This window comes from Rhipicephalus sanguineus, chromosome 10 (genome assembly GCF_013339695.2).
Source record: "Rhipicephalus sanguineus isolate Rsan-2018 chromosome 10, BIME_Rsan_1.4, whole genome shotgun sequence".
Taxonomy (NCBI): Eukaryota; Metazoa; Arthropoda; class Arachnida; order Ixodida; family Ixodidae; genus Rhipicephalus; species Rhipicephalus sanguineus.
In genome coordinates this window covers 63,897,318-63,924,134 of record NC_051185.1, presented here as the reverse complement: position 1 = coordinate 63,924,134, position 26,817 = coordinate 63,897,318, and the positions used below count along the sequence as shown (strand labels likewise).

Below are 26,817 nucleotides of genomic sequence, written 5' to 3'. Positions count from 1 at the left end.
TTGCAAGGACGCGTTAACATCGGGCAATGTGCCCGTGATGAACGGACTGTAAGTCGACCAATGCGCTGCTACGCATCCCCACATGGTTCCCTTTAGTGGCAGATGGTGTAATTTTTTTCTACTCGTGTGAACGCGCGAATGACGAAGTGGATGGGAAGCTTGCTCGAATGACGACGTGGATGGGAAGCTTGACCACGTGATAATTTATGTACCTCAAATGGGCTTGAAATGTATAGATCTATGGCGTTTGCCTTGAAACGTACGCATTGAGAGTACTGGGTAATGTGCTATGGGAGAGCTGTAAGCCGTCCCTGCATCTGAATAATCCGCAAAACAAGCGGCAAACATCGCTGCTGGAGCCAAACTGCCCGAACGACCTCACTAATACCTGATCTTACAAAACCTCCGTTGATTATCCTAATGTGAACTTAGTTATATATAAGGAATTACCGAGGAGATGGGGTAACTTTAGAACAGTTTTAATGATATTCGATATTAGTATGCCGAACGTATGCCTTTTATGTCTCTGCCATGGTGCAAATTTGTTAAGATTGGAAACTTACTTTCGTTATGATGCTTTAGCACGTTTCCGTGATTTCTAAAATTGCTTGGGCTTCTTCGGCTATAGTGCATCTCACAAGCTGGTGTCAGCACTGTGGAATCTACGGCGCTGCTTAGCCAATATTTCTCCAGGTCGTTCGTCAAAATTATTGCGACGGCCCTGAGGCCACAGCCTCTACCAAGGACTTCGGTAGTACATGAGTGGAATGGTTTTGTCGCCTCAGGTGACGTTACTTTTCTTCACTCTCTCTCTTTCCTTTCGAAGCAGCCAGCTTACGCCCGTCTGTTGTGTACAGAACACAGTCTGAAAAGCTGACACGTCGGCGACGAACATTGAACTGGAACTCCCCGTATAGTGCGGCAGATTTCATCAGCTCTGCAGCCACAGCTCTGGCAGCACAGATCAGCACAGCACAGATCATAGAAACCACGCCACCCTTTGTCGCGTAGCGCTATTTCACAAGCTCTTGATAACTGATAAGCTTAGATGTCAACTTTAGTGAAATAAAAGAAACGATTGACAGAGGTTAGAATAATTTAAAAAAGGACGTTTCGGGCTTTCGTGCGGGAGCCGGAACGCTTGCGCTTTTACCTTGCTCGGCGTTTTCTTTCATCTCACCATATTTCACCAGTTCACACCCACCCAGACGGGATTCCGAAGCACTCTTAACTATAAATGTCCACCTTACTTCAACACACTGTACTGGCACTACGCGTGGTGTAAGCGCCAAACGCGAACAGCGCTGTTTCAGTGTGTAGTTTTACGTTCGTCTGCGTCCCGAAAGCGTAGGCATGCCTTGTGCACTTCTAGGTGGCCCTTTCAGCCTCGTCTCTCCTAGTTTCTCTATGTTCTTGTGTGTTTATGTATGTTTATGTATGCATATCCAATAAATAAATAGTAATTCAGCACTGCGTTCTGCAAGAGTTTCTTCGGTACCTCCGGCAACAACTGGCTGCACCGCTGCTCTTCTAAAAGCGCTCGTATACAAACACAAAACAATTTTCGAACGTTATGTGAATCCAAACATTCTAAGTCGCGCTTTGCAAATATTTTACGCTTCATGCCTTGAATCTCATACGTCTTTCGGACATCAAATTTACCTTGTGTACACTGTACTCATAGAATCAACTGTTCCTGCGCACCCTCCTTGCGCTGGACATTCTAACTGGGCGGCGTTTAATTACACCAGGTAATGGACCACGCTATCTAAATTAATTCAGCCGCATCTGTGGTGGGCTATGCGTTTCATCAATACATCGTTCACAGAGTAGTCGTAATTAGTTGGCAGACACTAAGTTTGAGGGGAGTTCAAACTGTGAAACTCACCTCCAGTGGACATCAAGTTGAACTCAACGGTGTTCTATTCGAAGGTGACGCACCTGTGTTTCAGCATACGCTCAAGTGATCATTAAAACAACACTCCGTAAAACATCTTAAACAACGAGCTTCACTCTGCGCTCTGCGACTAGGCAAATCTATACACGCGGCAAATATTTAGGAATGCTTATTGTGTCCCTAGGTGATGTGAATTAGATTACTCTAGATAAAAGATAGTTAACAATGTAAGCACAACTACGACGCAGAATAAACATACAAAGATGTATAATTAGCGGCTTAACCACGTATTAAACCATGAAAGCAGTTTAACACATGAAAGAGAAGCCTTGCAGGAAATGCTAAACGGAGGAACTGAGAATTTAGAGACTATCGACATGTGCTCAGAGATATATGCAGTGGGGGAAACAGTTTCATACTATACGTAATATGCACATGTCCTTTTTACAGCGAAAGCTGTTATGAGATCATTTCAACGGTCGTTTTGGCGCCGTAGTTTGTCGCCGCCGCCCGCCGCCGGGTCAAATAAGAAAAAATTTCCAGGATGGAACGAGGTTCGAACCTGGGCCCTCTGCGTGGGAGCCCAGTGTTCTACCTCGGGGCCATGCCGGTGCTTGAAACTGCGTTGCAAGAAGACCCTATACAGGCTTCATGTCAGAAAGGAACCACATTACATATGTAATGTAGTGTGGTAGAAGAGTAAAAATAACAACCAGGCGTCACGCAAACGCGAATTCTGTAACCGGGCATCAAACAATGAAAATTGCGCAACGAGTGGGTTGTTCAGTGCTTCCAACCCATTACAATTGCTTCTACGATAATTATTAATCGTCATCAGCCACAGCATCAAGAAAGTGCACATAATGCCTTAGAGGTGTTTAGCGAGTACCACGGTTCTCCGCAGAATGTCGAAAAATTGCATAGTGGCTGCTTCCCTACTTCACAAAAAATTATGATGATTATAGTGTAGTGGGTTCCTGGCAAGTGCACTTCTATTGGTTGCCAAGGAAGCCCATAAGGCTCCCTTGATCCATTTCCTCAGACTAATTCCCGTTCTCTCTTTCTCGCTCTCCGTTTCTCCGGTTACGTATATTATAAAGTGTGGTGGGACAGTTAAATGACGACCGGGCGTCACACAATATGAATTACCGAAGTAGTGGGTCTTTTAAAGCTTCAACCCATTACAAAGGGCTCAGCCGTAATTGTTCATCGTCATCAACCACCACAATAACAAAGTGTACATAATGCCTCACAGATGGTGCCGTCGCTTCTCCGCAGAAAACGAATAATGTTGTGGTGGGTGCTTCCCAACTTCCCAAAATTATGATTTGTGGGCGTAGTGGGTACGTTCCTAATGTACTTGTATCAGTAGCCACAAGAGAGTTATAACGGGCTCTAGAAATGCCGCTCTTCCAGCTTTCGCTGTGACTGAGCTGCGATTTCCGCGCAGGATTTTTATCGAAAGAGAGCTTATTAGAGCAATCGGCCTGTTGAGGTTGCATTTCATACGGACATAAGCAAGACGCTGATGACGAAGTGTCAGAGTAGGTTTTTCGCGTTCCATCATTCACACTGAGGTGCAGCGAACATAAGAAAAACAGTGTATAAGTGATCCGCCTATAGCAGAAATCTTTACGCTTCCTGATATGAGCCGCGAAATAAATGTAGATTTCTCTTAACGTTGGCCGCAGCGATAGCCTAGTGGTTGGGCCTCATCGTTGACTGCGGGATGTACTCCAGCAATGAGCATGTGCCATTGTTTTTTTACAGCTCCTGCTTACTATTGTCGAGCACCATTGGGTAGCTGAGTGCCATTATTAAGCGAGGCCTGGTAACCGGTAAATTGTGGGCTTTCCATCTGTTCTCGAACAGGGGCCTTATGGAAATAGTAAAGTTGCAACGGGGGCTGGTTAGTGTCACTTCGTTGCCAAACTCTCTTACAGGAGTTTCGCTAAAGTCTGGAAAACAACACACGCATACATAAATGCAAAAGGTTCGTGCGTTGTTTTCTGGTATTTTATCGAAATCTTTTCAACGCGTGCAGCTTTGAAGCCGTACAATAGATTGAGATGTCTCTCGACATCCCTCATCTCTCTGCCGTTAGTTCCCCTTTCCATACATTATGGGATAATTCATATGCCTGTGCAAACGCGACTCACTTATGACTTCTGAAATATTTCTCTTCTCTCTGAAAAAAAAAAACAATAAGTAATAGCTTCCTTAAAGGCTCCTTCGAGCTGTTCAGGTTGATGTTAAGTAGAACACGAATAGGCCTCTGGAAAATTTTGACAACGAAGAGCATGAAAGGTTTTCTGATGGTTAGACCTGCTTTCGCTGAGCTGTTTTACATGAATTCCACAATAATTACGCGGGATCCTTATGCTTGTCTAAGAATGCGAAAGTGAAAGCATAGTTCGACCTTCTGTTGATATTCTGTCCATGGAAGATGTTGAAGCTTTTGCTGATCTGCTGCAGCGCCAGCGGTGATTCTTTCCACCAATTATGTCTTCCCAGAACGCCTACGTCACATATGGGCCCCGTGTTCCTGTCGTCTGGCTGCTGTGACCAGATCCAAGTCATGTGACATTTGCGCTTTTTGAAGCCATGTTCTGGAGACAACGAGGCCTCTTGAACGCGGAAGAGAAACTTGCGTTGTTGGTGAAGCAGACGCTATGAGCCACGTTGCATCTTCTCTCTCGCTCTTCCCCGCCAGCCATCGGGGCCCGCTCAGGTGATAACCCTGTTCTTCGTCTTATTTTTATTAATAGCGCGAACGCCGGAAAGGCGAAGTGGACGCGTAGATCGTGCGCTCACATGCATCTTATATTATTGCGATAGCAATTACATAGAAACTAGAGGCGCACTTTTGCCGTCGCCATCATGTTCCGTAAGAAGTCCAAATCGGAAACAGCCCCGGCCCTCGTATGTTCTCATGGGCGAGCGAAAGCTTCCTGAGACTGCAGATGGGCGCGGCTCAACCAGAGATTAAATGCGACGGCCGGCTCCGCCGGGCGAAGGAGCATGAAGGGGTGCCGGTTGGCGGGGGCTGCATCATTCGGGCAGCAACTACGAACTTTGATCAGAGCGAGTGGTCATGCGCTCTCTATCGGTAGATGACAGTAGACAGCCTCTACACTTGTGCTTTCTGTGCTCTCACTGCTCGCTTCGCGTTGGGGCGAAAGATCACATGAAAAGCGCTTCGCTCTCTGGAGCGGCAGTATTAACGCGATGACTGTAAAGAGCTCGTTGAGCACACATCGGGCATCGGCGTCTTTGCTTGTCAGTGAAACTTAAAAATATATGCAAATAAATGAATAAATAATGAAAGACATCCGACTCGACCGGGAACCAACCCAGGACTTCTGCGTGGCACGCCCGCGTTCTCCCTCAGAGGCAAGGCAGTGCTTAGAACTGGTTCAGAAAAAAAAAAGAAAACCTATCAGAATGTCATGCATTGCGAGGAGTCTCCTTAAACCAAGTAATATTGCTTTAGTAAGTTAGTAGGAAAAAGAACCGAAATTAATGAGGTAAGCCCGTTCCACGTTTGTATTCCGGGCTTAAAGTCAATTAAAATTCAAAAATGAGGCGAAAGATCCGAAAGGTAGGATTGCGTGGCAGAAGCGTACAATCTCACCAGGCGTCAAAACGTGTGACCTGAGCGACGATTGGTCAACTTAAAGGCCTACCATCTGGTGGGCCTTTCAACCAACCGATCGGTGGGTTGGTTTAATGCGCACGGACATATTCCCTCATCATTATTAGCAACACCAACCAAGTGTGCAGTTAGTTGCGCGGACCCGCATGTTGCCATAGGACGTGTAGGGGGTACATTGCGAAATCGATTCGCAAAAGAAATAATTATGACGCAGTGAGCACATCGCAACACCGTCCGTGCAGTAGGCATTAGAGGATAGTTTGAAACTGCCAATGTTATGCGCACAGACGCCCTTTTCAATGCGGCACCATCTCCACCGTGAAGGGAAGCTAGGCTGGTGGTTGAGAAGGCGATGTTCACGGGGTCCGATTACGCTATCGCGTCCTACTATCGAAGGCGAAGCTCCAGCATCCTCAAAGTTTTCCCTTACGCCAGAATTTTGTAGAGTTTTGCGAAGTCTGATTCTAAAGGAGTTAGCTGCTACCCTTACTTCGGATAGCATTCTAATTTAATGCTATCGCATTCACTGCATCGCCCTTGCGGCAAAACAGTGACTTTTCTGTTACTCATGCGAACACCGCAATGACGAAATGGATGCGAAACTCGCGCGCTGACGTGATATTTTCTCTTCCTCACACGACATTGAGATATAGAGATCTGAGGTTTTCGACGTAAATTAGCGACGATTATGAGTGCAATGTACTCTACTGTGGGAGGGCGCTAAGCTTTTCCTTCGCGCAACTGCAGAAATGGCTGTATATCTTGGAAATTAACAGTATGATTAGAACGAGGGTGAACGGTTAAGATTACAATGTGCCGTACAATTCAATAGCGTTGAGCCAAGGAAGGAAATGTGTTTAGAAAAAAAAAATGTTCGACTACATAGAGTACTATGGACTGTTGGAGTACTATGGGAGTGCGGTGAGTCCTCCCTTTCGTTCTCCTGAACTGCGGTGGCAATGTGTTTAGAAAAAACAGCATATCCACGGAGTGAATGATGAAGAGTGGGCGAACCAGCGGAGGTTCATCGGTAAACCGTGAATCTTCCTTGAATTCTGCCCAGTACATCATCACCGACGTGAGATCGGGCGCGTTTATACTAAAGGTTCGATGAGTTATGACGACTTGCAGCTCACTTTAATTTTACATGTACGCTGTGAATTTTCATTGTTTAGAAAACCATTGCTTTAGAAAACATCTGGTGTCTTTCGTTAAGCAGCTGGCGTCTTTTCGTTTTGCTTTAGAAACATCTGGCGTTCTTTCGTTTTGCTTTTAGAAAACATCTCGCGTCTTTCGTTGGTTTATTTCATCAATCAACGGCGTTTTGAACAAAATTTTTATTGTTTAATCACGCACAGGAGAAATCTCACCAGGCACTACCTTGGAGGTAAACAATGGCTGCTAATGGGAATGTCAGACAGAAGAAGTCGGCTTTTAGCTAACACTTACACTTCTACTTCTACTAACGTTTCCTACTGGAACATGCTAATGGCTGCTAATGGGGAATGAGGAATTTGGCTTTTAGTTAACGCTCACGCTGCGAATTTTTTATTGTTCAACAACGCACAGGAAAAATCTCCCACCGGCACCACTTTGGAGGTCAAGATCTGGTACTAGCGTTACGACTGGTTACGCACTACTACGACTACGAGGGACGAACGGGTGCCGCCTTAAGGAGCTTCGCCCCTGAAATTCATTGTATCACAAGCGGTTAATATCAATAACAATTGAACATGACGTTTTCTTGCTAGAAATACGTTCACGAGAAAGACAAAACATAATTCAGTAACATGGACATAAATAAACACATGGAATGTTGCTGTCGAAGAGGAGCGATATCGCAAATGCGTAGAGTCGAAGTAATTGCCGTTTTTACCTATACGCCACCCTAGGGAAACGGCATGGAAGTCCCACCTTCCTCCAAGAAATACCCTGAATAATTTTCTTGTTGATGGAGCCAAGTCGCTGGCATGAACGTTATGAATATTATTCTACAAAATGCGCGGATCTTTTATGCTACATTACTACTTTTATCATAAAGGAAAAAGAGCACTGTTATATCATGGCACACAACAATACGTGCGATATCTCTTCGCTATTGGCCTCGAGGCCCACCACTGGAAACGCCGGCGCCACCGTCGGCGTGACGTGCTTGGCAGGATCACGTGGTCTCAGAGGCCGCATCGGCTGCTTGCGGAGCGCTGCCGCGTGCTTTGAAAACGAGTTTCAAGTCCCACATGCGCTGAGGTCTGTTCAAGTACGGAAGTTTTCTCGCATTTTCTGCTCTATTGAAACTATTGTAATAGAGTGGCTGCCTCCGAAGGCGACGAACATGGGGCTCTACCGCTCGGTGCCGCAGTGCCGCGCTTACGCAACGGAGCCCAGTGTCAGCCTCCACCGCGGGACAAGAAACTGCGTGATGCATGGTTTGTAAAGCTAAGAACCGACAAGTAGCCATCGGCTACGAGTATTGTGTGCAACAAGCACTTCCGCGACGAAGACTTTCGCTACTGCGTCGGGCCTGCGATGTTCGGTGAGTAGCAGGCAGCGCGCACTGAGACGATGGCTCGCGCGCGCTTCCCGCTGGCAAATGATGCTTATCTGCCACAGGATGGAAAAGGCGCTACCTTTTACCACGTGCGATACGATCTCAGAACCCTCCCGCGACCTCTTGATCGTCGGCCTCGTGCTCTGCGTCCACAAAATCGGCTGCAGATGCGCAAGTCATTGTTTAGATACATTGAATGAAAATACTCACAGGGTCCCTTATGCACTCGTCAAAGATGACTGGAAGGCGAAAGCCATCTTGATTCTCCCGCGCCCCCCTCAAAAAGCGTTCTGCACCTAACGCGGTTTTGCACGGCCTCCGTGACCGATCACGGAGGCATTGCAAAGAGACCATGTCGTGCGAATACGTCATGTGACATCACGTTATGTCACGTCATGGTGATGTCATAATGAAGTTACAAATTTAGGAGATCTGTGACATCATGATGACGCCATATGATGACGTCATCACATGACGATTATTTGTTGCGTCACTCGTCTTGACGCCGCGACGGTCAACCTTCCCGTTTGAAGAGGCATCCAAGGCTTTCGCCTTCATAAGTTACGCGACGTTTGCTGGTGGACGTACATAGCGAGAGAGTCAAATGCTGCGGCTGTGTCCTGCATTTATGTTGGCAATAACATTTTTTCAGTCGAGCTTGCGTTCCCCTGACGCAAACACAATGTGCTAAAAAGCGCAAATTTATTTGTGCCACTCTCAACCTCACGTTGGGCCTCTCCAACCCCACGTATTTTCATGGAGCCTCATTTATTTACGTGGGAAAGATGCCACCCTGTTGGCGTTAGACACTACACTGCTGCAAAAATTGCTGGGGTACTCGTCAAATATTTACTATCCTGTTTTGCGGCTGCTGGTTGCTGCAATACTTTCTATTTTATTCACCGCTATTTCAAGCTCACGTGGGTCCTAGTTCACAGCCGACGTTTGCAGAACAAGTCCGGCGAACGTTACCGCATTTTCTTTCTTTTCCTTGGTGTTGCATGCTACTATACATGTTCGATCTCGTAGACTGCTTCTCCTTCCACCAGCAATCTCGAAGTGGTGAAGCTTTGGTTTATGAATATGTTGACGACAGAGAGCGGCAAGTTCACTGGAATGCAAATGGAACGATAATTACGGAGCATTGAAAAAAAGCGTCGCATTTGCTCACGTTTTGTGTGAGCACCAAACGAAACGAATGGACTGAATAAAGAAACAGAAGCAGCGGCATTTGCCAGCTCAGAAGACCGATCAATACGCAGTGCGAGACAACTTGTCAAATGACATTGAAACGTACACGAATTTAGACCGAAAAAAACAAAACATAACATTGAATCGTCGGGACGGGACATCACACAGTTGCCATGCGCACCGAAGCCCTATAGTTGTAACGAAATTGTTTTTGAACTGCTCTGATAGCGTCCGCGCAACAGTAGTTGTTTGTGTACTCACAAATTCTCATATTTTGCGGCCTAAAGTTCACAGCGCGGTGCCAAAACGCGCTCGTAGCAAAAGCGAAACCATCAGTAGGAGCATACATGCAGACGCTCATACATGCAGAGGCATCGTCAGTCGTCGCCAAACCGTGCGATCGCTGGCTCGAGGCTTCTTTCTGTTATGCTCCGTTTGGTTGTACAGGCAGTCTACTCTAACGATATATTTCACATATTTTGCACTCAGCGAATGACTACCTTTCACGCAAGAAGCCGGTTCAGGCTGGGTTCAGGGGTCTCCAACGCGATGGCCGCGTGAAGCGCCTGCTCGGTTTTCTGCAGAGAGACAGCGACTGTAGATTATCTTGTGCTTTCTGTTCGTCGAAAATTATTCTTTTGACAGGAAAGGACGTATTTCTTTTCGAAAGTACCTGCAGAAATGTCCCGGAGGGCTTCCGCGAGGTGATTTTGTAGAGCGCCGACAGCAAAACCTATGGGGCGCGCGCCAGCGGAATCCTGCCTAGCACGCAATCGAGGCGCGTCCGATAGAGGGCGACTCCGTAACTCCTCGCCGCCAATATTACACCATATCAAGCCAGCTTCACTCAGTGGAAGCCGTCGAAACAGCGAAGCTTATGCCGCCTTTCGTCAGGCTACTGCATTTCTCTGTTTTGCAACTCTTTTCCAAGTATTTCTGTCTTGTATGTTTGTTATTCATTTGTTATTCTACGTTAAGCTATATTGTGGTAGTAGTGCTTTATTGTACTATTGCGTCTGCTTGTAGTGTGCTCGATCTCTAACGCGAAGGTCGCGGGACTGAGTCCGGCCTCGGCAGCCACGTGTCGATGGAGGTGAAATGCTTGAGGCCCGTGTGCTTAGATTTAGGTGCACGTTAAAGAACACCAGGTGGTCGAGATGGTCGAACACCAGAAGGTCGAAAAAGGATGGTGGAACACCAGACGGCCGAAGAACCAGATGGTAGAAAAACCAGACGGCCGAGATGGTCGAAAAGCGTCCGATCCTGTGGGCTACACCTGCCGGTGCCCACATGGACTAGCCTGGTGCGTGAGGAGTTGGCGTACACGCCAGACCTCCAATAATGATATATCACTTCCTCACTCACGTGACTTCAATGTAACATGACGCCATCAGTGACGCCACCCTATGACGTCATCATGATATCACACAGCCAGAATTTGCGATGCCATCGTTACGTCACGACGACGTCATCAGATGCCATCATCGCTTGATCAAAAAAGCAGGCCGATCACGCAGGATGTGCAAAACCATGTGAGATACAGAAAGTTTGCCGTAGCTTATATCCCGGAGGCTGTGCAAAACCACGTTAGGTGCCGCAAGCTTTCAGGGGAGGAGGGAAGGGAGAGGAGAGTATCAACACAATAAACTCAGATGAAGCAGAATGATGAAAATAAGATCGCTTTTGCCTTCCGGTTGTCTAAGGCAAATGCATAAAGGACCGATTGACCTGTGTATTTATTTATTTATTTACTTATTTATTTATTTTTTATTTTTGTATTGGCTTGCGGAGGCCGCAAAAAACAAAAAGGACACAGCGCTCGCCAGCTCACGTCATATTTTCTGTACTTCACACGACCTTGAAACATAGAGATCTAAGGCCTTCAAAAATGGCGACGATTGAGAGTACAACGTACGAACTATAGAAGAGCGCGAAGGCGTCCCTTAGAGAACTGTAGAATTGCCTGGAAACCTTGGAAAGTAACTGCATGTTTAGAACTAAGGTGAACCGTTAAGGGAACAACCAACTCTGCTATGGAAGAGCGGTGAGCTATCCCTAACTGCAGTGGCAGTGTCTGAGGCACGTTGTAAGGTGGTGGTGGTGGTTGTGGTTGAAGGAAAGGAATAAGGCACTATTTTCTGCAACCCTCACGGGAGCACGGCTCAGCGCCTTTTGGGGGAGGGTAAGGAGGGAATAAAAGGAAAGTCGAAGAAAAAGAGAAGTGATCGGACAGAGACAGGGGCGTCGAAGAGAAGAGAAGACAGGACAGATGGAGATGGTCACAGAAGTTCGAGGGACGGGACCACGATGCAGCTAGAGGCACGGTACACGTCGGTGACGAGGCGGCGAAGGCCCCGCCGATGAGAGGCGCACGGCATAGCGGTCGAGGCAACCGTCACAGGGCGCCGACGGCGAGAGGCACGAGGACTAGTCCGTAAGGCATCGCGGGCAGCACGTCTGTTCTCCACGAAATCCAGCGAGCAACTCCGTTGTAAGAAAAGTAATTTAGGTGGTGACACTCTCCGCCCTCCACGGCGGAGAGCGGGTCCAGATAATGTTCGGCTATAGTACATGCGCCGGCCGCAGTTTCGTGGGGGGCGCTCCGACGTGGGGGCCTGAAGGGACCGAGCGCGACGAGGCGGACGCACGCTTTTCTTTTCTTTTCTGCTTCTATTTTTCTTAGAGCACCGTGTACGCTAGCAACTAGAGCTAGAAACGAATGCCGCGTTTTTCTCGACCGATAAACGTTACGTGCGGCGAACGCCGCAGCCGCCTCCACGACATGGTGTAAGTGGTTTTAACGCTGCGTTGTCACGTGCGCAGCTCGTCTTCTATGGTACATGCGCCGGCCGGAGTTTCGTCGGGGGCCTGAAGGGACAGAAAGCGCCGAACACTATCCTGGCGCGCCGTGTGGCGGAATGTCAGCACCTAAGTTATTTTTCTTATACCGTGGTCGAAGCCAAGGTAGCGAACACGTAAGCAGTGCGTTCAGAAAAAGTGGCGAACGATTCAGAGAACTGCCAGCATAGGCCGTTTAAAGCCCCTAGATGTTGGAAAGTAGCGACGCTGTTTTATCCACGCCGCAGCACCCTCGTCGCGCCGTCAACCTCCTCTTTTTTCACCCTCTCTTTCGTGGAGCCGGCGCATCCGCAACGCTGAGTGGCTGCGACGCGCGATACCTCCCAGTCAGGTGACCCTGACGTCACGAAAAGCGCGCGCAAGCAAACTTCGCGCGCTTTTAGTTGCTCGCGCACGCCATGAACCCTCCAGGCGTGAACCCATCAGGCGTGTGTGTGCGGGTGCATACGTGTTTGTATGTGTGCATGTGTGTGTTTGCGTGTGTAGGTGCGTGTGTGCAAGTGTTTTTGCGTGTGTACGATTGCATTTGCGCGCGTGTGTGTGTGTAGGTTTGTGTATGTGCGCGCCATGGTTTGCGTGCGCTTGTGTATGTGTCTTCGCGCCTGCGCGTGCGTGCGCGCACGTATGTGTGTACGCATGTCTGTATTGGCGCGTGCGTATGTGCGTGTGCGCGCGTATGTGTGTGTATGTGTGCGCCTGTGCGTGCGTGCGCTTGTGTATATTCGCGCGTGTGTATTTGCGTGCGTGTCTATCACGACTGTACCCGCGTGTGGATGTATGTGGGTGCGTGTATCGCGTGTGCATGTATGTACGGGCGTGCGTACGTGCCGGTATCGCGGGCGTATGTATGTATGTTCGTGCGTGTCTATCACTTGTATATGCGTGTGTGTATGTGCGTGCGTGTCTGCAGCGCGTGTGTACGCGCGTTTGTGTGTATGTGCGTTCGTTCTTGTCTGTATCGCGCGTGTTGCTCGTGTGTATGCGCGTGCGTGTCTGTATCGCGTGTATACGTGCGTGGGTATGTATGTGCGTGCGTGTCTGTATCGCGTGTGTGCGCGTGTGTCAGGGGCGTAGCCAGGGGGGGTTCACCCCCCCCCCCCGAAATTTTTCAGTTTTGCTGGCGTATACTCGTATATACTCGCGCACATACAAACGAATGCACGAACATACATAAAGTATGGTTGAACCCCCCCCCCCCCCGAAAAAAATTTCTGGCTACGCCCCTGGCGTGTGTATATGTGCATGTGTGTGTATCGTGTGTGTATGCGCGTGCGTGCGTGCCTGTATTGCGTGTGTACGCGCATGTGTATATTATGTTCGAGCGTACGTGTCTGACAGCGGCATTGGCACAAAAAGGCTTCCGGCCCTCTCATTTCGAGCAATTCAAGTAAACCACAGCAATTGTTTTTGGCTATCTTCTTTAAGCTCATCAAGACAACAATTAGGAACGAAATTCTCGACTATACTTAATGCTGCATACATTACATGCGCTTAATACAACTTCGCGTTACTGACAGCCGAAGCGACGACGGAGAAGCAAACCGCTCTGCCGCCAGTTGGTATACTCATTTTTTTTTTCGAAACGCATCCGCTTGGATTTATCGAAGCGTCTTAAAAAATATATATTTGTAATTATGTCCTATCGGAAGCCCACTTTCGTCACGACGGTTTTTAAGCGATAGATTCTCATTTAATGCTTCAAGAGGCCGAATAAACAAGCGCGCGCAGTGATTATAATGCGGCTGCGGCGAGCCAGTGGACGATTCAGAGTGCCGTGCGCACCGCACCGGCCAGGGGAGGGGAGAAATCCGAGGAGAATTGAGGAGGAAAACGCGCGCGCGGAGGAGAGTGTCGCTACTTTCAAAATCAAGGGTCTTTAAGGCCGTTAACGTAAGTGCGCCGAGTAGAAATCTCCACCGCTATTTTCTGTACGCGATCGCAGTGAAACGGCTACCAGGTGCGAGTTTTCTTCAGAAGAAAGCCTTAAATAATTTTCTTGTCAATGGAGCAAAACGGTTAGCATGAATGCGACGCATATTATTCTATTGAACGCGCGGATGTTTTATCCTGTGTATCAGAACGGGCTATCGCGCATGTGCGCAGATATCGTTTGCCCGTTCTCTCCTTGTCTCTCCTCCCCTCGCAGCCCACGCAGCTACATAAGCGATATATATAAACGGCCGGTTGGGTCATTCCTTGCTCAACAAAGTGTCGCCTCGACTCGTTACTTCGAACACAATAGGTTACTACTTTCACTATATAATTAAAAAAGTCACAGTTTCACCGCAAAGGCGAAGCAATGAATGCGATAGCAACAAATTGTAGTGTTATACGAAGTGAGGCTGGCGGCTAACTGTTTTTATCTGATCTCGCGTAACTACAAGACTCTGGTGTAAGAGAATACCGCCGCTGATAGAAGCTCACCGCATAGTCACTTCTCGTTGAGAGCGCAGCACGTAGAAGGGTATACGAGCCGCCCGCTGTGATGGCTGTCGAGATAGCGCGCGTGCCAGCGACCGCGACCGCGCCCTTAGATCCAAAGTTCAAAGTTGCTGCTCGCGCGGCACCACCCCCCTTGCGTCTTTTTACGGTCGCAAAACACAGGCGGAGGCGCTTCCTGTCTGCTTTGATGGCAGGCCTCCCGAGCAGAGTGACGCTATCGCATGCACCATCCGAGCGACGGAAATGGGCCGGCTCGTTTGATCTCTGCTTCGGCCGCGTTCGTCGCCCCCGCTCGCGAGCTTTTACCCGCTCTCGAACATACGATGCGCGGGGGGGGGGGGTATCTTACCAATTTCTACTTTATACAGGAGGGACATGACGGCGACGGCGAAAATCCGTGGAGACTGTCCATATAATTGCTATCGCAATAACGAAAAAAACTGTAATGTCACGGCACGCAGCGGTAGCAGCGACGTCTCTTCGATATAATACATGCGATACAGTGAAGGATCCCGCAAATGGATTGCTACTCGCTCTACTCTGCGTGATCAATGCTGCCCCTGTACCTGTTCAACGCAGTTTTGAAGAAAAATTAGCGACGATTCAGCTCCGTTGAACAGCGTAGTATTGTGCGAGAGCGCATTCGAGAGCCGCGGACAACGCCAAACGCCGTGGGAATCTCGAAGAACGTATTGCACGGGAGGCTCATATGCGTGGAAAGCCCACATGGTTTGCTTTTGATGCATATGATGTGTTAGACGCCCATGTGCTGAGAATTAGCAGCACGTTGAAAAAACCCAGGTAGTAGAAATTTCCAGGAGCCCGCCACTTTGACGCCCCCCATAATCATACCGTTGTTTTGGAGAAGCGATAACCCGGCAGTTAAATTTATGCGTATTAGCCGTGGAAACTCCTCATTACACGGTGGGATAACCTGTAGTATTCTTCCCTCTTAAGCAGAAACAGTAAATTAGGATACAGGGTTCAGTTAGGTTTAAAGCTGTAACCTATAAAAGATTGTAACTGCTCGGCAGCAATTCAGACAAGTATTTCCTTTCCAGATGGTGCACTAAGCTGACTTTTGAGTATTGTAGTCTGTAACGTTATTTATAGCGCTTTCGAACCGTTGCTAGTAGTATCTCTAGCGTTATGGAATCATGTTATTTCTTAAACAAGAAATGTATTTAGCTCCCGTTACCAGTGTCCTTCAAATATCCTTGAGCCAAAAGCCAGAGCCAAACAGTACACCCGGGCATCGTTGTGAGAACAAAACGCGATCATCCAGACAACCAGTGAAAAGTTAAGAAAATGCGGCCACTGGCCCACGGCCCTTTGCACAGGAGAGCAATATGTGTGCCAGTCACTGCTCAAACAAGTAAAAAAAAATATTGCTTCGTAGCTCCTAATGTATCTCCGCAATATAATTGAATCTGTAACTTCTAGAACGCAGTTTTACTTCTATCGAACTTTGACATTCCAAAGGCAGACGCAGGGCACAATACACTTGACTGTCATCGTTTGACGCTTAAACAGGGTCGGCAGGGCTCTTTTCAGCAACAGCGCTCCGTGAGTTTCGCGGAGTGGGTTTTGGGCCGCATCCTTCGAGGGATGGCCCCTCGCTGTGCGACCACGCCGGCAGCGTTCGGCGCGACGCAGATGGTGTTTGGCCAAAACTAGACCTGTAGCAAGGTTGAGTTCAAAACTGGTTCATTTTGGTTCAGTGAGCTTTCAGGCCTGCGTCGCGTCGTGACCGCACATAAATATCGGGACTAGTATCATTCATAACCAATCTGCTTTTCCGTTAACCGTTCCGTACTTGCACCTACTCTTCATTACGGGTGAACAGGCCATTTGCTTGCGGTTGCTTGCGGCCTGTGCGTTAGAGAACGTCTTCATTGAGGACCTAGCAAATACACATCAGCGGCAATTATAAATATAATTCCATTATAAATAAAGCGATGCTTGTCTTACTTATGGAGGGAGCAGCAATAGTGGAGGACGCGGCTGTACAGCTGCACAGCTGTAAAGCTAGTCTCGCCTCCTTTAGTTCAGTGCGCTTGGAGTGTGCGGCGCTCGATGTAAGCTATATTGTCGCCGAAAAAAAAAACGGCGACGCAAAATGCAACAGAAACAACGAAATGTGGGAGAAAAAGCCATGCCAGTCGTTAACTGCCTTCTGCAGCCTCAGGACCAGAATAGCGCACATAATATTTCATGCGCAAACCTTTCTAGCCAGCCCAAGCGAGATAGAAGGGTAGGTGAATTCTGTGTATGAATGTTACCAAAATTTCACCTCCTGGGACATTGGGACCACAGAAAAGTCTCTTTATAGTGGCACGATGACGGGTGATTCATTCACGTGATGTCTCCGCGGAACACGTCTCTGCGTGGTGCTTTACTCGAGATCAACCGTGACCGTGGGTCTTAGAGCAAAGCCATTCCCCTTCTTCCCACTCCAGAGTTCAAGAATCCTCCCACCAGGAAGCCGCTTAATTACGCGCTCCTAAAATGAATCCGGAAGGCCGGAAGTCCGTCCCCGACAGTGAAAAATGAGAGCTTGCGACGATGATTCCGAGATTCCAATCACACTTCGGCGTCAACCACTCGACCTGTAGACGTTTTTAGTTGGTACGCGTTTGTGAGTTCGTAATATTGTTGCGAGGAACTCTGCTATCGCGCAATCTTGGCTCTTCATGACGAATGTCCTTAGCCCGGAAGTTTCTCTAATTAAAAATAAGTGAGCTTTCCGAGATTTCGCGAAGAGATCTGGCCATAATGACAAAGTGATTACGTTCAAAAACTGTAATTGCGGTGCTAATTCTCAAAGCGTTAAGCGGTACGCTTTGTCATTTTATGCATTTGTACAGCGCCGTGTATTTCGTACGCAATTCATAATCCTTGGTGCTCATATATCAGGGAATGATTTGAATTAATGGAAACTAACAGAGAAACCCTGATTGTCTCCCACTTCTTATTATAGCTGTATCTAACAAATAAAAAACGAGCCCTTAGTATTCCCCTTCTTTCGTTCAAATTATTTGAAATGTTTTGTGTTCTAGACAAAAATTGGCGCTCATTCATAGAGCGAGCAATAGACCCAGGTTTATTGTTATGTAAGAAAGAAATCTGTGTTTTTTTGTGGGGAGTGTGAAAAAGGCAGCATAAAACATAATGTGCCAACCACATTTAAGTGCTTCCCTTATGCCGACTTAAGCTTGTTTCTTAAATCCTGAAAGCCGAATGAAACGTGCGGCAGATTTAACGAATTTATCGAGAATTTATCGCGCAGATTCAACGAGATGAAATTTCGTGCGCACTCAGCGAACGATTTCTGCGAGGTTTATAGCCCCGTAAAGGCAAGTTTCTTTTTTTTTTGTAAAACTACAGAGACGAGAACGTTTGACTACATCCAAGGGAATAGCGAATGCGTTGCACGTGATAGGCTTAACTACACCGTACAACGACGCCATTGGCATTCCACGAGGCTTCAAGAGCTTTTGAAGCACTACGAAAATCCACTGCCTCACTTTTCTCCCCAAGGATAACTAGCTGTGCGGCCGTCGCCAAGACAGAGCTTGTTAAGTGCTAGCTGCAATACTTACCTGAAACCATCTAGAAACGAGATTGCCCTAAAGCTTGTTTAAGTTGTAGTTCTCTCCTGGGAGACTCGCCGGCCTCTGATCTTAGTCAAACACGAGCGCTGTGTACGTTCAAATCAGAGTATCTGAACTTGGCCGTTACTCTTACCCGAGACAGCGGTTCCTGAACGAGGTAGGTGTCTCACACTAATGCAAATAAATGTCACTCTTAGTGTTTCTACCTACCTTCAGAAAGGTTAGTGGTTCTTGCCTGTGATGCTGCTTGTAGACGCCCATCACGTCCACAGAACGCGGTCACAGGCAAGCTACGTCCCTACTGACCCTTGACTCGAGCATTTCGGGGACGTCACTTTGGGGCCGCCGTGTTTGCCGCGATGCCCGACCTAAGAGCGACCTTCATATTCGCCTATGCAAGCCGCATCGTGTTGCCACGCGCTTTCCTATGGGAATTTCCGTGAAGTCTACTGGACGCGACTGCGAAAAAAGCAAGAACGCTGTAGAGGTTATCGCTTAGACAAATGACACGTGGCAAAGCAAGACTTCGCCTTTGGTACGCCATGGAGGGTAAGCAGCGTTCAACCCGTGGCTGGATTCGCGGACCGTTCCACGTTCATACATGAAGCAAATTTGCATGCGCATTTTTGGACACCGCGAATTGCTATGCCTAGTGACAGGATTTGGAAATAAAAAATTAAACCCGGTGATGGAGGATGCCGGAGAACTGTGTAAGAGGGAGAGAACTAATCTGTCTCATTATGCGAGAGAGAGAGAAAGAAAAAAAAAAGCTTTTGTTTGAAGCAGGTTGAGTGATCTGCGATGTATCTCGACAAAAGTGATTGCGCTCTGTGATGAGCAATCCTAATGCTTTTTCTTACTTTCTTGTTCCGCGACACAGGAAGGCTCAAGCTGGAACGTCTTATTTGTATTTGTTTTGCTTGATATCGCTCACTGGGATACTGACGTGGCATTTTTGTGAAATTGAGGATAAGGGACAAAACGCGTCGAAAAAGAGTTGCTTGAAGCCTAAGAGCACGCAACATAAATTACCATAATAGCTTTCTACGAAGCAGTTGGGGTATTGTTTCCGCATTTTTTTGCAGCCTCACGAACGTCAGAAAAGATTATCTCTAAGGAAGTATAGGGCATCGCTACGTTACGTCACACTTGCGCCAATCAGCTCGAGGCTGTGTTACGCTTATTATGGTCCCACAAAATCGGTAGCAGCTCAATAGGCGAGGACAGAGCAGGAACGAGTGCCAAAATTTTGTGTTCTCGTCCCAGGTGACGACCACGATTTATGCAATTACGTCACGACAGTTACCCCTTATGGGAAAACGGAACGAAGAGCTGCTTTTAAGAAAAAGTGCTACATGATATTGGTTAGGGTACTCGGAGGATTCTCAGTATTCCCCTTTGTGATCTTTCGAAAACCGGAAGCGACGTTTTTCAGACGGCCTTCTGTAGCAGTTTGTATGTATGTATGTATGTATGTATGTATGTATGTATGTATGTATGTATGTATGTATGTATGTATGTATGTATGTATGTATGTATGTATGTATGTATGTATGTATGTATGTATGTATGTATGTATGTATGTATGTATTGTATGTATGTATGTATGTATGTATGTATTGTATGTACTGACATGTATGTACTGAAAAGTGACATGAATACCAAAAGAACAATCAATATTTCGGCCCCTGAACTGAAGTTCTTAATGATCTAGAATAGTTTGGATGCGAGTTCGTTGGTAAAGATCCATCTTAAAAACACAGCGATAATTTAAACATGGACAGAAGAAACAGCAAACGAGGACGGGCGCTGTCCTCGTTTGCTGCTTCTTCTGTCCATGTTTAAATTAGCGCTGTGTTTTTAAGATCTTAATCTTTGATGTTAAAACCCGGAGCAGACGACGGCACACCAGAAGCTTTCTTTCACCACTTCACTCTCCCATTGACGTCACTGATCGCTTCCAAACTTCCACAACGTGATAACTATATAGTGCCACAAATGTGTTGACAGGGAACCGACAATTTCGGTGATGTGAGCTGCAGCAGGCAGAGCAGGTGACGTTCTTCCGGCTGTCAAAATTGAATCAGGCACTTGAATTAGGCAAAACCGCAGCGCTTGTCCGGCGTCATTCGTCTGTTGCTGTCCTATATTTCGCAGCACTCAATTTATTGCCACAAGCATAGCCCTTGCGATTTTGGTGTTGTTCTCAGGGGTTACAGTCACCTGGTGCGCGAATTACTCACGCCCACTATTTCGCATAGTATAGCACCAAGATTACTTATTCATGCATCGGCAGCAGTAAACATACTTTTATTATTCCTGTTGCAGTAATTAAAAGCCCGTACTATCGCTTTTTCTTTACTATACGAGCATCAGTGCTGGGCAGTATCGAAGATACATGTGTCTTAGATACTATCTTAGATACTCATTGGGTATCTTGTATCTCTATCGCGATACGTCTCGCAAGACGTGTATCAGTATCTGTATTTCCGATACATCGAAGAATGTATCGTGTATCTTAAGATACAAGATACTGCGATCGCAACACCACCGTGCGAAATAATAAACGTTGACTGAACTCCGCTTCTCACAGCCGCTAAGCCACCAGAATACAACTAAGGGCAGTGGCGTTATTGTATCTTTCCGCCAGAGTTATCCAGCGAGGGCACGCGATGAGCTCTCAGCGTCCCTATTGATGGAACAGAATCACGTGGTAGCGCTCGTGTCATCTCGACAGACAAGCGCGCGAACGTCTACGTCCAGCCGACCTTTTGTTTTCTTGTTTTATTGCGCCGTCATGCACCATATATATATATATATATATATATATATATATATATTTATTTATTTATATATAAATAAGCCACAAAGAAAAATAATTCAGAAATACTTTCCGACGCGCGGAATCGAACGGCTGACCTCTCGCTCCGTAACGCGCGGCGTTAGACGCTTGGCCACGAAGAGTACCGTCTTACAGCATGCTAAAGGCGAGCAATTTATATCCCCCATTTACTTCTGCGTGCTTTCTTACTCACCAGCGAGGCGGCGCGAAGTGCGCGCGGGGCGCGCTTTAAAGGTCGTCGCCCCACTCCTGCGAACGCCGATGCTCTTCGCCCTACAGGGCGTGGTCGCCTTCGTGCGCTTATCTCGAGGAAAGAAGGGGGAGCGGGCGTGGGGGTGGGGGGTGGAGCAGGGGGTTTTATGTCTTGTGCTCATTCCGCGATGTCCGCGCTGAAGTCACAGAGCGTACGAAGGTCACTTCGCTCGCTGCAGCGGCCGCGTTTGCGAAAGGAGCACTGTTCAAACAGAAATAAGTAACAACGTCTACATTTAGTTCGCGCTCGTCCTGTGTGTACCTGTTCGTTCGTTTCGTGCTCCCTGCTTTATGTTTCAGCAGTGCGCTTCAAGTATCGAGCTGTGACGCATGATAGTTCGCGCTCGCCCTGTGTGGTTTCTTTTTGTGGGTCCTGGGGCTCGAGCGATGTGCTCGCAAATTGGAGCTGCTTTCTGTTCTCCGGGTTACATTCCAATTTGTTGCTATCGCATTCATTGCTTCGCCGTTGCGGCGAAACTGTGACTTTTTTTCTTTTTAGTTGTCTGAGTGCCATGACAGTTGTCTCTTGTCCACTGTCCGGTGTCACGTACTCCAATGTGTGCAACGTCATTTGCACACATTCTGATGCGCTGTAGTGTTGTTATCAAAATTTCCCTTGTGTTGTGCTTCGTTGCGAGGTCTGAAGATAGCAAGAATAGGGTTGCTTTGTGTCTCGTGTCTTTCACACATCGGCGACTTGAAGGAACTCGTGGATGTATGTTTGACTTACATGTAATGAGATTGACTTATATATAGGTAAGATTCTACCAGCAATAGCATCATCGGTACCGATACTGGATCTAACAGAACAAGCTTTCAGCTAACAGAAGCTACCTTGGCGTACGTTTCTTTTTCTTTTATTCAATAAGGTTTTAAATCATAATTTGATTGTTAGCACAAGTTCGTTCTAAGCTATCCTTTTTTGCCTTCCCACGCATGATCCATGTCTCTGTATTGTTCTTTTCTGGCCTGCTAACTGCAATATATCTTTCACGTGCTGGCACCGTAAGCTCTCTGCTTTATTCTTACCTTTAACTTTCTGCGTCCTTTCTGCTACATTTTGCGTATATATATATATATATATATATATATATATATATATATATATTCTATATATATATATATATATATATATATATATATTGATATATATAATATATCTATTCACTTGAGTGTACTATTATGTCAAGTCGATGTTGAGAACGGATACATAATAATCTGCGCGTGTCTGGAGTATGCAATAACAGAAATTCTGCTTACTACTTGGTAAAATGCGAACTTCAGTTCCCGTTATAATAACGTAAATTATTAGGAGTCATCTTAAAGATATTGGCAAAGCAATAGGAGAAACATTTTTCCACCAAATGCTCCGTTTTTCTCATGAGCGTTCCAAAGAGCCGTTTTGCGCTATTCTCCATAGGCACTGATGTTTCTCTGGTCTTACCTTAAATGCTTACCCACCGCGGGGGTCTAGAGGTTATGGTGCTTGACTGCTGGCCCGAAGGTCGCGGCGGCCGCATTTGAATGGAGGCAAAATGCTGCGGGCCCGTATGCTTATATTTAGGTTTTAGAACCTCAGGAGGTCGAAGTTTCCCCAGCTCTCCACTACGGTGTCCCTCACAATCATATCGTGATTTTGGGACGTAAATGAAACAATTATTATTAGTTCTTGGGGTCCTGCTGTATCGGTTTCTATACTTATTCATTGTGTTTGACAATAAACCGCTCTAAGTGGCAATATAGTGCGATTAGCGGCGGTGTCCTGCGGCGCTTTGTGCAACTATACAATACGTCTGAGATATTTCTGGGCTGCACATGTTCTCTCGTAGAAGAAATATTGTTAAAGGATTGCTCGTTATTGAGTACGTCGCCAACGAATGCTCTACGCCAGCAAATTAGTAGGATATAAAAGTCATTGCAGTTTTATATCCTCTAAGCGTAAACACGATGCGTCGCAAAGAATGTCGCTACCAGCATTGTTGCTGGTGTACACTTGTCCTGTGATCCGGTATTGCGAAAACCGTAATGCGTTGACGGGCAAGGTAGAACTCCACAAGGGTGTTTGCACCATCGTGCGGAAGCTTCTCATTGAAGGTCTTGTGATTAGATGGCAACCCGATAGCGCGTCGGCAAGCAGAGCAGCGACTGCCGCCAATTTCACAAGCGACAAGCAAAAACTGTTATTAGCGAAGAATACAAAGAGCTGTCATGTTAAGCAGCTAAATCAACGCCAATAGGTTGTTCCGGAATGAAACTAATATATCTTGAGCAAGAAATACAAAACTTTTGAGATACTAACCGATGTTTATTCAAATGAAACAAAATTAGCAGTAGTTAATAAATTTTCAAGCGAGTATTTTTGTGCATAGGCGTTTAGTGATACATTATTGATCGATAATAAGAAATTTGCGAGTTTATCGAAGTATCTTAAGATACAATTGGAATGTATTGTATCGGATACAATCAGCGTTGTGGTATCTTGTATCTGTATCTCAAATACTTCTTGCCTGAGTATCTTGTATCGTATCGCGATGCAATTTCAAAGTATCTTTGCCCAGCCCTGACGAGCATATAGAAGATAAAACGTCTCATACACAATCCACATCCGTGGATTAAGTGCCCACTAAATTCGTATACTTGTGAGAAAGCATTGTTCTTTTATAAATATGAATTAGGATCTATCCGACCCACGTATTTCCTGCACAGTATTCTCCTTCGATCTTACGTCCGTGGGATTACGTTAGACTAGTCATTAATACAGTGCCTCATGACGCGATCACATTGATTGAAAACTGTTTACTGAAGCGCCTGCTTCCCACTGAATTGCTGTGTTTGGAAACCCTAAGGCCAGATTCAATAAGGTGTCTCATTATTTGCATTATTTTCCCACTTAGCCCTTTGCTCGCACGAAATCGCACGTGCCTCGCGGCCTCATTTGAAAGCTTGACGAGACGGATAAATTAATTAAGTTAAATTGAAGGGAGGATAGCGTCCGTAAAAAAACTATCCTGAATGCGTTTTAGTAAGGAAGCGTCTCTCGAAGCTATATTGATATTGCCACATCCAAGGGATTGACACATGATATTAAGAATAATTGTGCGTAATTCAATTTCACGCCCTATGACTTGCGATGTGCATGTATGCAGCAAACCAGGGCTTTCCATGACCGTATTAAAAAAAAAAACAGATTGTAAATGATTAATAGTACCATGGGAGAGCTGCATGCAGCTGGCTCAAAAAAGAGCATTAGTACATGATACGTGCACTTCACATTAGAGAGTTTTCGAATTGGGGGTGCAAAAGTTTGGGGCCCCAAAGCGCTTTCCGTGTGCTGGCGTCGGCTCGCGGAAGAAGTAAGTTTTCGAGTAGGTGCTTTTGTTCACTATTTGCGTCTTGCGCTTCCAGCGCTACAGCGACCAGAAGTGCAAGCTACGATTAATTATATATACAAGCATTTGCCTTCGATACACTTATTCTCTAAAATTGTTATTTGAAAGGTGTAGGGGTAATCATTTGACCCTGCTAATCGCTATACATCCAGTGTGTTAGCTTTAAGCCCACGAGCTCTGAAATCGGGGACCGATCTTAGAAACATTGACTATTTTTCGGCAAAGCTTTTTTTCGGTGCGTGAGATGGGAGAACGCAACAGCATACACCAGCATTTATTTATCCATAACGTCATCACTTACTCCGATATCGGGCCGGTTTCCCTCTTGGCCTAAATCCGTCGCTTCGATGAGCGCTGCCATGTGTATTTACAGAAAGGTTTTTAAGGCAACTGATGGGGCTTCCCGTTAGAATCGAGGAATACTGTGCCTGACGCAAAACCCAAACGCTGTTTTTTTTTCTCGTGGAGGCGCAGGGGTCTCGATTTTATTTCTTTGGGGCGCCAAGTTATTTGGGGCTCCTATTAAAAAACTCCCTACTAACGCGCGCTGATCAGGTTACCATAGTAGCAGAGCACTTCATAACTCTAAGAAACGTAGACAAAGAGACAAATAAACAGACACGGCATGCGCTGTCCTATTTATTAGCTTACTTTATTAGCCTACGTTATAACGCATAGACAATTTGTTATTCAACCCAAAGAAAGTTGCCCAGCGTTCTGATATTCTGTATTGTAATATCGATGGTTCAACTGAGATTTCGATGCATCTACACAACGTAACACTGATTACTTCAGAAATTTTCTCCAGAGTCATGCAAATATCCGTGCTATGCGTTATAAAGGCACCATATTCACACTGACCTTGGTGCATTCGCCTAAGACGACTCAAAGGCGAAAGCCATCTTTTCCGTTAATGTCGAATCCTTTGGTACCTCCCCCCCTCCCCGGCCACCCGAAAGGTTCCTCAATATTACGTGGTTTTTCGCTGCCTCCGGGATCGTAGGCATTGCTAGCTTTCTGCACCTAACGGGGTTTTGCAGTGCCTGCGGGATCGGCCCACCTTTGACCAAACGATGATTCCATGAGTCAAAGTCATCATGTGACGTCATCACATGACGATTGAGGCCGATGCTTACGCCGTCATCACGTCGACGCCGACGGTCAATTTTTGCGCTTGATGAGGCATCTAAGGCATAACATCTGGAATAATGCTGGGCCGCATTGTGTCGGGGTACTAAATTACAGCTCAATGTCGACAGCTGAGATAGCCGCTACAATTTTGATCTGTTTCGTACAATTACATACAGCAATATGAATAAGCATTAGCATGAAATATGTCGCAAATAGAAAGAACGCAAAGGACAAAAAATGTGCTCTTTGAATCCGGTAGAATTATTTCACCACAACGAACGCGAATGCAAGGGAGACGTTGTTATGTTGCAGAGGGAGAACGTCGTTTTAGAATAAATTTTAGTAACATATGCGCCTTGATCACCAAGACGGCTGTGCTCATTAAAAAAAAAAAAAAGAAAGAAAACGCTAACAGAAGTTTTCATTTCCTTTGGAAGACTTCTAAAGTATATCTTTCACTGCTTTTCAACTCGGTCAAGATTCGCGGGTACGATTACGCTGCTATTTTGGGCTGTCTAGATTGTTTTTCTTTTATCTCCTCCTCAAATGACTGCTACCTGGCATCTTGGCATATGAGCCTGCACAATACAACCTCGCACAGTCAGTTTCCCGCTCGATGCAAACGAGCGAAGCGGAGCTAACTCCGAGCTTGATGAGCCCACGTAAACACAATGGTCTGCAAATGGATCGTCGTCTCGTACCAAATGTCTGTTTCGCACGAACTCCGCTGCCATTGCAAGCATCGGCTAGACCACTTTCGTACTTTAGTTCTCAATTTTTTTTCTTCTCTGTGGCGTTCACTGTTAACAGACTCCCTCTCCCTCTGCTCCTCCTTCCACAACCATCAGACAAAGCTTTCGAATAACGTACACGCTACCGCTATTCAAACATGGGTCATTTGTTTTTTAATGGTGGTTTTTACTTCTTTGGGTGCCTCATTGTTCTACAGTGTCACTGCGTTTCTTTGTCCTGAAATCAATGCAAGCGACAAGCAGCA

The 26,817-nt window shown here is 46.5% G+C and overlaps 1 protein-coding gene across 1 annotated transcript in view; it reads right to left on the bottom strand.

Moving 5' to 3' along the window:
* The window catches only part of LOC119406444 (HEAT repeat-containing protein 1), a 157,274-nt gene that overhangs the window by 73,533 nt on the left and 56,924 nt on the right, over positions 1–26,817 (bottom strand). The window lies entirely within an intron of this gene.